At 32.8% G+C, this 16,726-nt stretch overlaps 1 non-coding gene across 1 annotated transcript; it reads right to left on the bottom strand.

The window, feature by feature from the left end:
- Positions 1-1,164: 1,164 nt before the first annotated feature.
- On the bottom strand, positions 1,165-1,271 carry LOC147916837 (U6 spliceosomal RNA). Its single transcript, XR_015552633.1, has one exon. It is a non-coding gene; the product is annotated as a U6 spliceosomal RNA (small nuclear RNA).
- Between the last annotated feature and the right edge of the window lie 15,455 nt (positions 1,272-16,726).

Here is a 16,726-nt window from a genome sequence, read left to right as displayed (position 1 = left end):
CCTAATGACTAATGATGTTGAGAATATTTTCATGCACTTGTTTGCAACTTGTAAATCTTTGGAGAACTGTTTGTTCAGATCCTCTCCCTATTTTTTAATTGAGTAGCTTTTCTTTTCATTCTTGAGTTGTAATAGTTCTTTTACACCCTGGATACTAATCCCTTATCATATATACGATTTGCAAATACGTTCTCCCATTCTGTGAGTTGTCTTCTTTGTTTATAGTGTTCTTTGATGCACAAAAACTTTCATTTTAATAAAGCCCAATACATTTATTTTTCTTTTCTTGTCTGTGTTTTTGATGTCATATAAATTAACCATCATCAAGTCACAGGTTATGAATATTTACCCCTACGTTTTTTCTAAAAGATTTATGATTTTAGCTACTATTTTCAAGACTTGGATCCATTTTAACTTTTGTATATGATTTGAAGTAAGAATCCAACATCATTCACTTGCATGTGGATACACGTTTGTTCCAGCATCCATTTGTTGAAAAGACAATTCTTTCTCCATTGACTAGTCTTGGTGCCCTCACCAGAAACTGATTATAAATGGATGGGTTTATTTCTGGATACTCAGTTCTATTCCATTGATCTATATGTATTTCCTTGTGCAAATATTAAACTGTTATGATTATTGTAACTTTATAGGAACTTTTGAAATGAGGAAGTGTGAGTCCCCTAATGTTGTCCTTTCCTTTTTTTTTTTTTTTAAAGTTTTTTTTTGTTTTGTTTTTTATTTATTTATTTTTTCCCCCAAAGCCCCAGTAGATAGTTGTATGTTATAGCTGCACATCCTTCTAGTTGCTGTATGTGGGATGCGGCCTCAGTACGGCCAGAGAAGCGGTGCGTCGGTGCGCACCCGGGATCCGAACCCGGGCCGCCAGCAGCAGAGCGCACGCACTTAACCGCTAAGCCACGGGGCCGGCCCCCTTTTTTTATTTTGTTTGTTTTTTGTTTATTGCGGTAACATTGGTTTATAATATTGTATAAATTTCAGGTGTACATCATTATACTTCTATTGCTGCATGGATTACATCATGTTCTCATGTTCACCACCCAAATACTAATTACAATCCATCCCCACACACATGTGCCTAATTATCCCTTTCGCCCTCCTCCCTCCCCCCTTCTCCTCTGGTAATCACCAGTCAGTCCAATCAAAAATATGGAACACTTCATGAATTTGCGTGTCATCCTTGCTCAGGGGCCATGCTAATCTTCTCTCTATCATTCCAATTTTAGTATATGTGCTGCTGAAGCGAGCACTGTCTTTTCTTTTCAAGAATTTTTTAGCTGTTATTTGGTTAACCCTTGCAATTCCATACAAATTCTACAACAGGCTTCTCCATTTCTGTGTAAAAAAGAACAAAAGAACCAAGAAAGATTGTTGAGAGTTTGATGGAGAGTGCATTGAGAGCGTAGATAGCTTTGAGTGGTGTTGCCATTTTAACAATATTATATCTTCCAGTCCATAAGCACAGAAATTTTTCCATTCATTTATTTTCATTTCTTTCAATAATGTTTTGTACTTTTCAATGTACATATCTTGTACTTCCATAGATTGCTTTATTCTAAGTATTTTATTCTGTTTAACACTATTATAAATATAAATAAATGGAATTATAAATTGGAATTATTATATATTATATTATAAATGGAGTTGTTTCCTTTCATTGAGAGTGTATAGAAATACAACTAAATTTTGCATATTGATCTTGTACCCGGCATCGTTGCTGAATTCTATTAGCTCTAATAGTTTCTTGTGGATTCTTTAGGATTTTCTATAGATAAGGTCATGTCTTCTGCAAATAGCAAATTTTTACATCTTCCTTTCCAACTAGGATGCTGTTTATTTCTTTTTATTGCCTAATTTCTCTTGCTAGAACATCTGGTAGAACAGAGTAACAGTGGTGAAAGTGGGATGCTTGTCTGGGTCCTGATCTTAGGGTTACAATTTCAGTCTTTTAGCATTTAGTGTTATGTTAGCTGTGGATTATTCATAAACGCTGTCATGTTAAGGAAATTCCTGTATATTCCTACTTTGCTCTGTTTTTATCATGAAAGGATGTTGTATTCTGTCAAATTCTTTTTCTGTGTCAATTGAGACAGTTACGTCAGTTTTCCCTTTATTCTGTTAATGTGGTGTATTATATTGATTGATTTTTGTGCGTTGAACCACGCTTGCATTTTTTAGATAAATTCCATTTGGTTATGGTGAATAATCCTTTTAATACTCTGTGGATTTAGTTTGCTACCATTTTGTTGAGGACTTTTGCATCTATCTTCATGTGTGGTCTGTTGTTTTCTCTTCTTGTGGTATCTTTGTCTGGCTTGGTATCAGGATAATGTTGATCTTATAGAATAATTTAGGAAATGTTCCCTCTTTTTCTATTTTTTGGGAGAATTTTGAGAAGCATTAATGTTAACTCTTTTTTAAATCTCTGGTAGAATTCACCAGTGAAGTAATCTAGTCCTGGTCTTTCCTTTGTTGGGAAGTTTTTGGTTAATGAATCAACCTCTTGATAAGTCTGTTAGAGTTTCCTATTTATTCTTGAGTTGGTTTTAGTAACTTGTATATCTCTAGTAATTTGTCCATTTCATCCAAGTTTTCTAATTTGTTAGCAAACAGTTGTTTATGGTATGCTTTTAAAATTCTTTTTATTTTTATTTATTTGTAGGACCAGTAGTAGTATCTCCACTTACATTTCTGATTTCAGTTATTTCTGTCTTCCCTCTTTTTTTTATAGTCAGTCTACCTAAATGTTTGTTAATTTTGTTTCTCTTTCCAAAAAAACAACTTTTGGTTTCATTGATTCTGGTGTTTTTTTATTCTCTGTTTCATTTATCTCCACTCTAATCTTTATTATATCCTTCCTTCTGCTAGCTTTGGGTTTAGTTTGTTCTTCTTTTTCTAGTTCTTTAAGGTATAAAGTTAGGTTATCGATTTGACATCTTTCTTCTTTTTCTAAAGTCGGCATTTTTTATAGCTATAAACTTCCGTCTAAGCACTCCTCAGAGGTGTTAAAGGGTGGTATAGGGAGCGAAAGCATTCTATAGTCTTATGATTAAATCTCGGTCTTTTAGCAGGCCTCTTTCCAAGGGCTGTGACCTTGGCAGGTTTTTCTTACCATTTTTTTTTCTCTTTTTCTCACCTTAGGAGAGACAGGAAGGTTAGAGCTGAGTGAACGTGGCACCTGTCAGCTCTGTGAGCCTGACTCCATATTGTGCTGTTTTCACTGACTCGCATAGACTTGCTACGGCTCTCGTGCCACTGGGCTTACTCCTTGTTTCAGTCTGAGTGCCCTGAATCTCAACCAATGCGTGTCGGGCAGGCAGAAAAACATCCAGAGAAAGGCAATGTCCAATAAATTTGGTCAAAAAGAATTTTGGGAAATAGGAAATATCAGCATTGCCCAATGTAATAGAAATATAAAGAAAATCATGTTCAAAAGGCTTAGTAACTCACATACACACACACACATGCACACACACGGAATGTTTCTGAGGCCCTTTGAGAGAGTATAGTGCTGGATACACAGACGGTGTCATTGCTGTTTAGTTTGATAAAATAGATATGTCTAACTGTTTTTTAAATGTTTTTAAACTTGAAGAAATTAGTTTTCTCCCCTTTTGAATGTGTATATATGCACAGCATTCGCTAATTTATCTCTTATTTCTTCAAAACTAAAAACACTGAAAGAAAAATAGTGTCTCAACAAAGCAAATTAAATAGGAATAGATAAATTATCATAATTCAAAGTAAATAACTACTGTTGTTTTCATTTTTTTTAAAAAAAGTTATGTAAAAAGGATTGTGAAAGATGGTATCTTTGCATTGAAAAGTGACTCTGTCCATTTTTTTTTTCTAAAAGCAAAATCAGTTCAACTGAGAATACGTTATGGAAACCTGTATAAACACAGAATGCATTTTATAGAAATTTTATTCAAATACTAACATCTAAAAAGCATCAAATTACACTTCCCATTAGAGTCCGCACATTTCTAAACCTTTACAGGTGTGCATAAACGTAGTCTCAAACATATACTTTTCAATGTCACAAATTGAAAAGTTAGTGGAAAAAGGAATTTTAGAAAACACCATGTATTATAAGTTTTAATTTGTGCAGCCCTCATTTAACCTTAGTGTTCATATAATGACTGGGTTTAAACTCAAATGACAGTGAAATCTCTCAATTCCAGGACATAAAAAGAAGCAAAGTTCTGTAACTATTCTCAAGATAGATTATAATTGACACTAATTGGTGCTCCTGATTGCTATGGTATATCTTCTTTATAATAATGTGCACAGGATAGCTTGATACTTTTCAAAATATTAAAAACATGTCTTGTATGAAATAAACCCACTGATATCTATAACTGAATAACAAACGTTTTAGCAGCAACTAGAGGTCACATTCTGAAAAATATGTTGTTGCCTATGAATAATATCCAGAGGTAATGTAGAAATGCTGTAGATTACATATAATTTATTCTTTTTGAAGTGAGTTTTTCATTATAATATCCATTAAAAGATAAACATAAATGTTAAAAACTATTGTATGTGAAGTATAAATATTCAGTCATAACTACTCTCCATGGTGTGTGTAGTTCCTTCAAGTTTTCTTTTTATAGTCATATTTAAGCAATTGAAATATTAGATATGATTTCAAGTCCTGCTTTTTCTTCTAATATCTTCAGCTAATAAGCATTGTCCCAGTGCACTCCAATAACATTACCTAATAGCAATACACATTTTCAGTGGCTGCACACAATTTTATTAAGTGGATTCATCACCACATACTTAGCTTTACCCCTCTGTTTGGAAACGTAGGCTATTTCCAAATTCTGCTGTTATAAAAAACACTACATTTAATATCTTTGTACATATCAGTGCTCCCAATTAATAATTATTTCTAGAATAAACAGCTATAAAATTTCTGGGGTAGCACAGAAACCTTTTAAAGTGTCTTGATATATGGATACATGTTGACAAACTGCTATTTTATAAACAAGTCCACTTACCACTCTCAAAATAAGGCCTTATGAATTACCAGCCTTATGAATTACCAGAAAATATGTAATATTTGTCTAATTTTTTTTTAAATAGTCTTTCTCTTGTTACTAGGGAAGTAGGCAATTTTCTTATGTTTGCTTTCTACTTGTACACCTAAGGAATTATTAGTTCATTGCCTTTACTCATTTTTAATTAAGGTCACAGTGTTTGTGTCTTATTGCTGTGTACATGTTCCTTATTTAATAAAATAGAAATGTATGTCATAATGTCAATAAATGTATTCTCCATTTTTAATCTGAACATATTTTACATATGCAAGTTTTAAGTTTTTATAAAGTTAAAATCTATCCATCTTCTGCTTTGTAATGTCTTCTATTATTTGAGTAAAAATAAAGCTAACCAAAATAATTCCATTTTTATTCATTTAGAATACTTTGTATGTATTATAAGATAGAACTCCTTACCATTTTTACACGTAGTTAACCAATTGTCTCAACACCGTTTAGTATAATTTCCCTTCCTCCTTGATTCGTGCTTCCTCTTTTATTGTATAATAAGCTGATATGTAATAGGTTCCTATTTCCCGGCTGTCAATTCTGTTTTATTGCTCTGTCCATCTAATTTTATGTCAGTTTCATACTATTAAAGTTAGGTCTGGGATGGCTAGTGCCCTCTCATCATGCTTCTAAATTAGAATTCTTTGTGCTAGTCTCATCTGCTTATTCTTCCTGATAAGCTTCAGAATCATTTGGTCAAAGTTTCAAAACAAATTCTATTGGGTTTCTTAGAAGAACTTGAATTTAGTCTATTAATGAATACGAGTTAAAATTTGTCTAAGAGCGGCTTCAACCCAAAGGGAAGCTAATCTGGACTCATCACTGAAGCCACAGGGATTAGTAGTCAAAATCACCTTGGTCAATATTTCTTTGCTATTGTGCTCCAAGATTTATAAATGTTACTGCTAATCCTTGTAATGTAGCATTTCTTATTTATTAAATGTTACATTCAGTGTCTGAGAATAGTTGTATATATGGGAGTTAATGGAATTTCACTAGTCATCCTGTGATTTCACTAGTCGAGATGCTGGACATGAGGAGCAATTAGGCACTAAGATGTAGTACTGAATGTTGATGCATATTGAGAGCCCTGCAAAAATATCAATGAACAAAATGCAAGGTTCACAGTCCTAGGCTTAGTCTTTCTGTTACATGAATGTTACGTATTTTCCCGAATTTTGGCAATCATGGTAGTAGAAGAATGGACTGTGAAAATTTACAAGGGGAGGAAAGACTTTCATCTTTCTATATAAACATTGCTAAGAATGTCAGTCTCTGAGCTAGCTGGATAAGTTCTTCCCCTAGGTGCGTGAGTATACTGTGTTTCAAGCTCCTTCTCCACAAAGTAATATATGAATTCTACACAATACTCAGGTCCCTCAAAAGTAGCCTTAATACTAGAAACATTATCTTCATAATATTTATTTGCATTTTTTCCATGAGAGATATTATTCCCACATTCTCGTTTATGCCAGAAAATATATAAAGGGCAGTTTCGATAGTTTTCTGTTTTATTTATTTGATTATAGTCTACTTGATTTCACATAAGATATGAGGAGTCTTAAATGAATTAAAGTAATTTAGGATAAAAAAAATGATAAAAATGAGGGTCAAGAATAAAAGAAAAAGAAGAAATGATCAAAAATGAGGAGCAATGTAAAATTTGTATATATTAAGCCACAGTTCTACAGAATTAAAGTTGAACTGCAAATTTGGCTTGAATAAAATAGATACACTTTCAGCTATGTGATTCACTATGTCCTTCACACCCACATAGATTTCTCAGAAGAGAAGAATCATTTCGTGGGCTTTTGTTAAGGAAGAAATTTCAGGCATGGATCTCATAGTAGAGGCAAAATTGACGATGTGAAAAATATTGGCAGCTATATTCCTTCAATAAATAGAATAAGAGCTTGTATAGATTGTTCTTTGTTATGTTTTCTTTTTACAGCAGTCTTCAATATTGGACAATGTGATGGTGCTAAATTATAGGTCTAGTGTCATCATTTGAGCTGGGGAGCAAAACGAAGTGGCCAAAGTACCGAGCTTTCTGGTCATTTGGCTTGATTCAAGAAAATAACAAGAAGATATGGAGTGTTTCAATTGTGACTTGCAAGCTGCCTTATAAATACATCAATTCTTTCAACCTGACCTTTAACGAAAGTTAGCCTCAAACATTTTGAAATCATGATCTTTGGTGTGGTTCTGTTGTTCATTAAAGGGAATTTATACACTTTACAAATTATCAGGAGGAATAGCATGGTCTGTGTCCTCTTGTGAAAGTGAATCAGCCAGTTCCAGCAGCTGCTGCCTGAGTGTCTAGTCGTCCTACGTCTGATGTGGAAGGCTGAGGGTTTTTTTAAAAGAGTGAGCTTGTTCCTCCATTTGTTCCAGTTCTAGCTGATCTTGCATATTGGAGCTCCACTTCACTACATTTTCTGATTACTTTTTTTTTTTCTGATATTGATAACATTTTTCTGTTTTAAATATTGTTTCATTAGACAGAGATTTTATGCCAACATTAAGTTACCAGTGGGCATTTTGTTTACCTTCTACTTATTTATTTCCTAAAAATATTACCTGAACTGGTCCTGACCTACTCCAAAATCTCATCTATAACCACTCTTCAGCATCTTCTCATGACCCAGGTCATTGCTTAAATGTCACTTCCTGAGACAGCAGTTCATGGACCCCTTTGTCCAATGTATCTACCCACTCACTCTTTATCCTATCATGGGCTTTTATGTTCTTCACAGCACTTACTTTAATATTTCTCTTCCCAATAGAATGCAAAACGCATGAGAGCAAGAATGTTTAGGACCTAAAACGGATTCTAACACACAGTAGTCTATCAATGCATATTTGTCAGATCAAGTAGAGACAGGTGAATGATTCCACGAATAAAAGTGTTAATGTAAATAATATATGCTGACATCTTAATTATAATATTGAATGGTAGTTGCAAGTAAATGTATTTTAGCCCATTAAAATATTTAACTCTGTTTTCTCTAGTTATTATAAGATATGAGAATTGGATTTTATCAAAATTTCAGGAATCAGATTAGTACATTACTTATTTTATCTGACCTTTCAAAATCATATATTTTCCTAATATATATCCCAACGTTTCTTGTAATTTTGGGTAAACTCTTCTTAAACCATCATCATTAAGTATGCTCTTGATTTCTATATGCTATTATTTCATCAAGGATTTTCACACCTTTGCCTCACAATTTTTACTTAGTTTACATTAAACATAAACAGATTCATCTTTAGTTATACGTCTTTCAAAAATACTAAAATTTTCCTTTCTTGATGATTTTTACTTTTTCTTTTATTTTTGTTAAGTGTGAGCTATAAATAATCCATGCAAAGAATGATGGTGCTATATTTAAGCAATCGAAATTTTATTCCTTACACTAGCCAATTTGACATCACAGCTAATATTAGACAATATATATAAAATATTTTCCTAAATATCTGTTTTAAATGGGTATTTGAATTTATAGAGAGCAATTGTAAATCAAATGATAATTAATTGTTTAACTTATGAATAAATGTAGTGTGTATGTTGTTTGTAGAGGGTATGTGTATGTCTGTGTGTCTATTATATTACTTGCCTGTTAATGTGTCTGAGTAAAATTTGGGCCTATATAACTAAAGGAAAATTAAAGTAATAGATATTGAGACACAAGTAGCACAACTATAGAATCCTTCTAAGATTGTACATAGAGTTGTCAACCTCAGAAACACTTCTCTTTGTACTAGGTGAAATGTTATTTCTTCATATATTTGTGATAACACTAAGAGGGCCTTAAGGACAGGTGATATTTGAGTTATTAACTAGAAGAAACCAGTCACTCTGCTTTTGTCCCAGAGGATGACATGGTCCTTAGGTCGTAGTATAAATAATTTATTTTGGTATATTCCACAGGATCTATTTTATTTTTCTACCATGCCAATCTCTTATAGTATGTTAATGCTAATAAATTGCACAGAATAGTATGACAAAATGTCTAGCATGTTTAACTGAGGTAATAAAAATTTTCTTGCTTTTTCCTGCCTGAGGCAATGTTCAAGGAAAAAAATTTTTCTTCTCACTGTGATTCAATGGAGAATCAGAGATTTCTAAAAGCCTAATAAGTCATAATAAGCCATAGCTATATATATTACATATATATTTTTTACCTTGTGCTTACTGATGGGCTGTATAGGAAAAGACAATTAAAACCTTTTCTTTGAACATTGCAATTTGGAAGTAATATTTTGTTACACGCTGACTTGACCTATCAGTTAAAAGTACAATTGAGAAAAATTTAAATGGCAGTTATTTCTCCACCATACTACTGAACCTTATAATCCACATAGAGAAGCACAGAGAATTAAAATCACGAGGGAAATACTGGAAATTTGCCTGCCTGCTGCCACTTCTCTCTGTAGCATTGGAAAAGCAAGTTAACCTCTTTGTTCCCAAATTGTCTTGCACTTATGTGATGTGATAGAGGGAGTTAGCTGCTATATGTAAAGAGATTTGAAGCTGAAAACTAGTGTGTAACCAGAGAAAGTGCTTCGATTAAATTTCAGATGATTCAAACATAGCCCAATGTAAAACGTTTCCCCAAACACGTTCTCTCTTTTTAAGTGAATGTGCTTTTCCACAGAACATGAGTTCATCTGAATTCCTTTTTAAAATATATGTTTCATCTACTCATTTTAGATCTCTGTTCTATTACAAAAATTCATTCAAATCTTGTATATCTATGTTTTGAAATGACCAAACTTGCCTTTCTATTCTCATAATTTGTCTCCCTACTCAAAGAATAAATACATAAAAACATAAACTAGATGAAACAACTAACAAACCTGAAAAAAGAGCTAAAAAATGCATGTACTGATCATGCCTAACTAAGTTTCTTCTTACATGTGAGGCGATGTAACAAATAAAAGTAACTTACATGGTAAAGTCTTTGAACTGTGAAGTAGCTCACTAACTGTGAATAGAAATACGTTGTAACATTTACTGATTAAAATTCTCAAAAATCATTATTTTACTTTCCTCTCTATGAAGCACATTAGCTCTTTGGCATTTTCAAATTTCCAGTTTTAAAGTTTTAAAAGTAAATTCAAGTTTGTGAGATGTTTGTGGTATTTTAAGGCAATTTTGTCAGTCGATAACACTGTGAGGCTTATGAGCAAATGGGAAAAGCTTTCCTCTGCATGTTGGAAAAGAGTACATATTTACTAGTGTTTTATTGGATTCATGACGCTTTTATTTTTAAGGGAAAAAGTAGCTCCATTTATACCTACTTATAGTGCTTAAATTCATGTCAACACTTGTAGCTCTTATACTAGAAAAACTCATAATTCTAGTTCATATGCTAATATTTACTGAAAATATAGCTTCTTTCTTTTTTCTTTTTTTTTTAAATTTATACCTGAACCATTATGTTAAAATTTCCTACCAACTAAATTTCTGGAATTTTACCCCCATTAATGGATTCTCCACCTATGTCTGAGTTTCTCAGAAGAAAGCCTCTGATTCTTGACTTCTTGCCTTCACAATATTGACTCTGCAACACAGAATCCTTGAGACATTGCCACCTAGGGCTCAGAGCTGTCCTTTGTGATTACTGCCATCCCTCACACTATCCTTGATTGTTTCAAGGGTGCTGATGATTAGTGGAATGAGATGATGCACTGCTCTCCCCATTACCTAAAAAATTGATGTAGACCTCCTAACTTTCCACAAACAAGACTTTACCAAGGAGTTGAGGATAAGTAGGAACACACCACATACACACACACACACACCAAAGAAAATAATCTAAAGCTTAGGAAATCCTAATCTTATTTCCCTATGTTGCTCCTGCATCCTAGACCAGGAAAACTACTCCAAGCCTTGAAAAACTGAATGAATTGACCTCAAGTCACAGACAGGGGCAAGATTTTTATTTTTAGCACACTTTTAAAGCTTGCTTCCAGAAGTTCGTATTTTCTGCCCTTTATATTTTTTCCAACATGGTTGGCATCAGGATCATACATCCCTGAAGGCAAAGTCCACCTCCTACTATGCATGCCTGCTCTATGTCTGTACTGAAATAATCATGACATAGTCCAAAGTTGATTCATTTCCTAAGGTCTGGATTGTTTACTAGTCTATAGCTGCCATCCTATAACAGTTTGAAGATTAGGATACAGTGTATTATGTTTGCACAATAAAAATTACTTATAAAAAAGCATAATTTTACATTATGTAAATCTGAGACCAGTTAAAAAACATAAAAATATTTAACGTAGTCCCAACCACTTGATTACTGCTGTTTTTCATTTTGGAACACTGATTTATCTATTCTCACTGTCTACAGCAATCAGATAATTGATAACTTGCTAGTATTTACTAGATAGATACAACACTGTTTTAACACATTTAGAAAATCTTGATAACACAACTATATGGATATTTAATATAAATAATAAAACTATATGGCTATTTTTTAAAAGCTTAATAGGAGTTTCAAGGTATTGCTGTTAATGATATCATTCAAGAAACCTAGAAGGACGTGTGTGTGTGTGTGTGTGTGTGTGTGTGTGCAGGTACATACAGGAGTGTTTTGAAAAGCTAAACAAGTGTATATCAGAGCAAGAACGCTCTATACGCTGTAACTTCTTAAGGAAAGTTTCCTGTTTCTTCGTGTAGTTTGCACCAACTTTATTTTATATAAGAAAAGATTTCAGAAAGATAATTCTAGTAACATTCCTATCTAAAAATCTTTGAATGATACTCTTTTTTACAGACTCTGAAGGTTGTTACAGCGCATGGAGAAATACAATATTTTTAAACAAATTGTGAAGTTGCAGGTATAAGTGACCAGCTTCTAGATCACAGAGCAAAAATGCTGAAATTGAAAATCGTTTTTTCTCTTAATTCTTAAGGCACTTTTGCAAAACTATTGTGTGTAAGACAGTCACTCTGTGTTAAATGGGCTCTGGAAAGATCTAAAAACACAGGCTCTGCTTTGACAGAAATTTCAGTGTGGTGGGGAATTTGGTGGGAGAACGATGCTGGGATTAGGCGCAAACACGGATAATTATAATATACTAAGAATATATAAAACGTTCCAAAATATTAGGTTTTTGCATGAACAAATTATTACCTTTTGTTAGGGGACTCAGGAAAGCACTGAGGAAACATCTAGATCGTGAGGATGGGTACAATTTGAGAGAAGTGACATTTAAATGAGGTGAATTAGATTTAAAAGGTAGGGTTGAGAATGGAGTTTAATTTTTATCTTTTATTCTAGAGATATTTATAGCAAAAATAATTACAGCTACAACTCATGGAGTTGAATTAAGCACTATGAGCAGAGCTAAGCACTTGGGAGGCATTATTTCATATAGTTAATAACTAATTCCTTAGAAGAAGGCATTGCTTATTACTATTCTCATTTTATAGGTGAGAAACTTGAAGCTTAAAGATACCGGATAACATTTTCAAGGACCCACAACTAGTAGGAGGTGGACTTGAGTTCAAGAAGCAAAATAAAATCTTTGTAATTTTAAAGACTATGCTTTAAATTAAAAACGTACCATTTCCCCAGACAATCAGTGCCAGAACACGGCTTTGGCCATTGAAACAGCAAGGCCTGCTTGGCCCCAGACAGCAGATTCAGAGAAAGGAAATGGAAAGATAAAAGTTTATAAGCAGGATATACTGGATCTGAGTGTCATAACAAGACTTTTGCCTTGATGAGTTCAAATGTGTACCTCAAATAAAAATAAAAGTTATAAAATAGACTATTTGAAGTATAGATTTTCATCCAATAAAATTAACTAGTTTGCTGTAGTTACATATAATGCTTTAAAGTTTTGTCTATTGATACCACAATACTATAACAATTAACAAGACATTTTAAATTATTATATCTCAAATTTTTAATTTTATATTTTCATATGTTTTCTAATGCACATGAAATATTAGTTCAGTCATATATAGGTAGTGAGTATTCTAATTATTTTATCAACAGACACAATATGATCAAAATCATTTGAAGATTAAGGAGGCTGACATCACAAGGGTCCACATCTAAAACTTAAAATAAAAATATGACTATAATAATTAATTTAAAATCTTTCCCAACCTCTTTCAGGAGAGTAATGTTTTAGTATTTGGTTTCGCTTGTATCTCCACGAGTAGATTCAGGTTTAGACAAAATATATGATCATTTTTTCTAAGATTCACCCGATTCACTACTTTGCAGTAGTCTACTAGGAGAATTATTTTTCATATATAGATTTTCAGTAATTTAACTTTCTTCTCTATGACAGTTAAAAGAAAGCTGCATTTTTGCCAAACTGATGTAAGACATTTTCCCTACTTTCTCCTTTTCAATTTTCAAACTAACCTTATCTTTCAAACTAACGGATTCTTGAGTTCCAACTATGTATATTGTAGCATTATTTTAAATATTCCTTTGAAAAAGTGATGCAAAATAAATATTCAAAATGATACAACACGAAAACGATGGTAAATTGTTTGTGACATCAATGTCAGCTGACTACAAGAAAGCAAAGACTGCATGCGTCATGTGTTTAGGAAATGGTGAATAACGTTATTAGCCAAGCAAATCCATACTTTATAAATAATTTTAATTGTAGACTTGTTCTTTTTACGCTGAGCAATCTAATCTGTATTAACTTTTTAGATTTGAAATATCCTTATTTGCTTATTTATAATTTAAAAGAACAGTTGCTTCCGGGGGTCAGCCCTGTGGCATAGCGGTTAAGTGCACGCGCTTTGCTTCGGTGGCCTGGGGTTCTCAGGTTCAGATCCTAGGCGCGCACCAATGCACCGCTTGTCAAGCCATGCTGTGGCGGTGTCCCGTATAAAGTAGAGGAAGATGGGTATGGACGTTAGCCCAGGGCCAATCTTCCTCAGCAAAAAAGAGGAGGATTGGCAAGAGTTGTTAGCTCAGGGCTAATCTTCCTCACACACACACACACACACAAAACAATTGCTTCCAAAAAAAAAAATTACACTACTATAAAACTCCAAAATATACCTTATTGAATTTAGAATATATTATGTCCTAATAGATCTAGAGGAAAGAGCAAGTAATAAATCATAACTAAGTGCTAAGTTCATTTAGTGATATTTTCAATAGCATGATGAAAATGAAAGTAGTGGATTATTTAATGTTCTATCAAATTCATATCCATTAATAATCTATATCCATTAATAATCTGAGAATAATGAAATTAAACAAGGAAAAATGATTTTCTTTCATTAGAATTTTTTTCTTTCATTTTTTATTTTTAACAGCTTTATTGAAATATAATTCACATCCCATATAATTCACCCATTCAGTGTTCAAGTCATTGATTTTTATTACATTCATAGAGTTGTGCAACAACTACCACAATTTTAGAACATTTACATCACTCTCCCCCAAAAAATGCATTTCACCCAACCTCATCACACCCCCACAGCCCTAGGCACACACAGAGATACTTGCTGTCTCTACAGATTTGCCTACCCTTGAATTTAATACAAATGGAATTATACAATAATAGGTAGTCTTCTGTGATTGGCTCCTTTCACTTATCATAATGTTTTAAAAGTTCATCCAGTTTTCATTTGTATTAGTACTTCCATTTTATGAAGTATAACAGTCAATTTTATGGATATAGATTTTTTTAAGTTATTCATCAGTTGATGAGCATTTAGGTTATTTCCACTTTGGCTGTTATGAATAATGCTGCAATAAACATTCATGTAAAAATTATTGTGTGGATATTGCTTTTATTTCTCTCAAGTAAATACCCAGGAGTGGATTGCTTGGTCATATGGTAACTCCGTGTTTAACATTTTGGGAAACTGTCAACTGTTTTCTGAAGTGGCTGGACAATTTTGTGTTCCCACCAGCAATGTACAAGGGTTCCAATTTCTCCACTTCTTCACCATCACTTGTAATTGCCTGTCTTTTTGATTTTAGCCACCCTAGCAGGTATGAAGTGGTATTGCATTGTGGCTTTGATTTGCATTTCCCTACTGATGTTGAGTATCTTTTTATGTGCTTCTTAGCCATTTGTAAATCTTTTTTAGAGAAAAGTCTATTCAGATGCTTTGCATTTTCTGATTGGATCATTATCTTTAATTATTGAGTTGTAACATTTCTTTCTATCTTCTAGTTACCAGTCCTTTATGAGACATATCATTTGCAGATATTTTTTCCATTCTGTGGGTTGCCTTTAACTTACTGATGGTTTAAGTCAGTAAAAGTATGGTTGAAATAAAAGTTTTAATGTAATTTTTAAAAATTTTTGATGAAGTCCAATTTATTTTTTCTTTTGTCGCAGCTGATTTGTGCCGTATTCAAGAATCTATTTCCATGGTTATGAGGATTTACTCCTATGTTTTCTTCTATGAGTTTTATAGTTTTACAGCTTACATGTAGATCTTTGATTCATGATGAGATGTAGAGGTTCAAATTTACTCTTTTGCATGTGGACATCCAATTGTCCCAGACAATTTGTTGAAAAGGATATTCTTTCCTCCATTGAATGGTTGTGGCATCCTTGTTGAAAATCAAATGACCAGAGAAATATAGATTTATTTCTGGATTTTCTGTTCTATTCGGTTGATCTATATGTCTAGCTATATGCCAATAGTACACTGTTTTGATTACACAGCTTTGCGGTAAGTTTTGAAATTAGGAAATGTGAGTCCTCCAACTTTGTTCTTCTTTTTCAGTATTGCTTTGGTTATTCAGGGTCCCTTGCACTTTCACATGAATTTTAGTATCAGTTTGTCAATTTCTGAAAGAGAGGCAAGCGAGATTTTGATAAGAATTATATTTAATCTTAAGGTCAACTTAGAAAGTATTGCCATCTTAAGAATATTAAATATTCCAATCCATGAATGTGGGAGGTCTTTCCACTTAGTTTTATCTGTAATTTCTTTCAACAATATTTTGTAGTTTTCACAGTACAAACTGTACATTTCTTTTGTTATAGTTATTCCTAAATATTTTTTTTTGATATTATTGTAAATGGAATTGTTTTCTTAATTTCATTTTCAGATTGTTCATGGCTAGTGTATAGAAATACAATTAGTTCTTGTATACTGATCTTGTATCCTGCAACTTTGCTGAACTCACTTTTTTCTAATAGCTTTTAGCAGATTCCTCAGGATTTTCTATATGCAACATAATGTCTTCTGCAAGTTGAAATTGTTTTACTTCTTCCTATCCAATCTATATGACTTTAATTTGCTTTTCTTGCTGAATTGCTCTGGCCGGAACCTTCAGTATAACATTGAACACAAATGGTAAACAGAAGTGCTAAAAACAGACATCCTTGTCTTGTTCCTAATTGCAGAGGGAAAATATTTGGTCTTTCACCATTAAGTATAATGTTAGCTGTTGTCTTTTCATAAATGTCCTTTATTATGTTGATGCCCTCTATCAGATATATAAATTTACCTCTGTCTCTAACTTGTTCATTTGTTTTTTATCACGAAAGGGTGTCAGATTTTGTCAAATGTTTTTCTGCATCTATTGAGATGACCATGTGGTTTTTGTACTTTATTGATTAGATTCCTTGCACTCTTGGGATAAATCCCACTTGCTCATGGTGTATAATCCCTTTAATAT

Source organism: Ceratotherium simum, chromosome 6 (assembly GCF_057802395.1).
Source record: "Ceratotherium simum simum isolate JZ-2026a chromosome 6, ASM5780239v1, whole genome shotgun sequence".
Lineage (NCBI taxonomy): Eukaryota > Metazoa > Chordata > Mammalia > Perissodactyla > Rhinocerotidae > Ceratotherium > Ceratotherium simum.
This window is presented reverse-complemented; position numbering and strand designations above follow the sequence as displayed.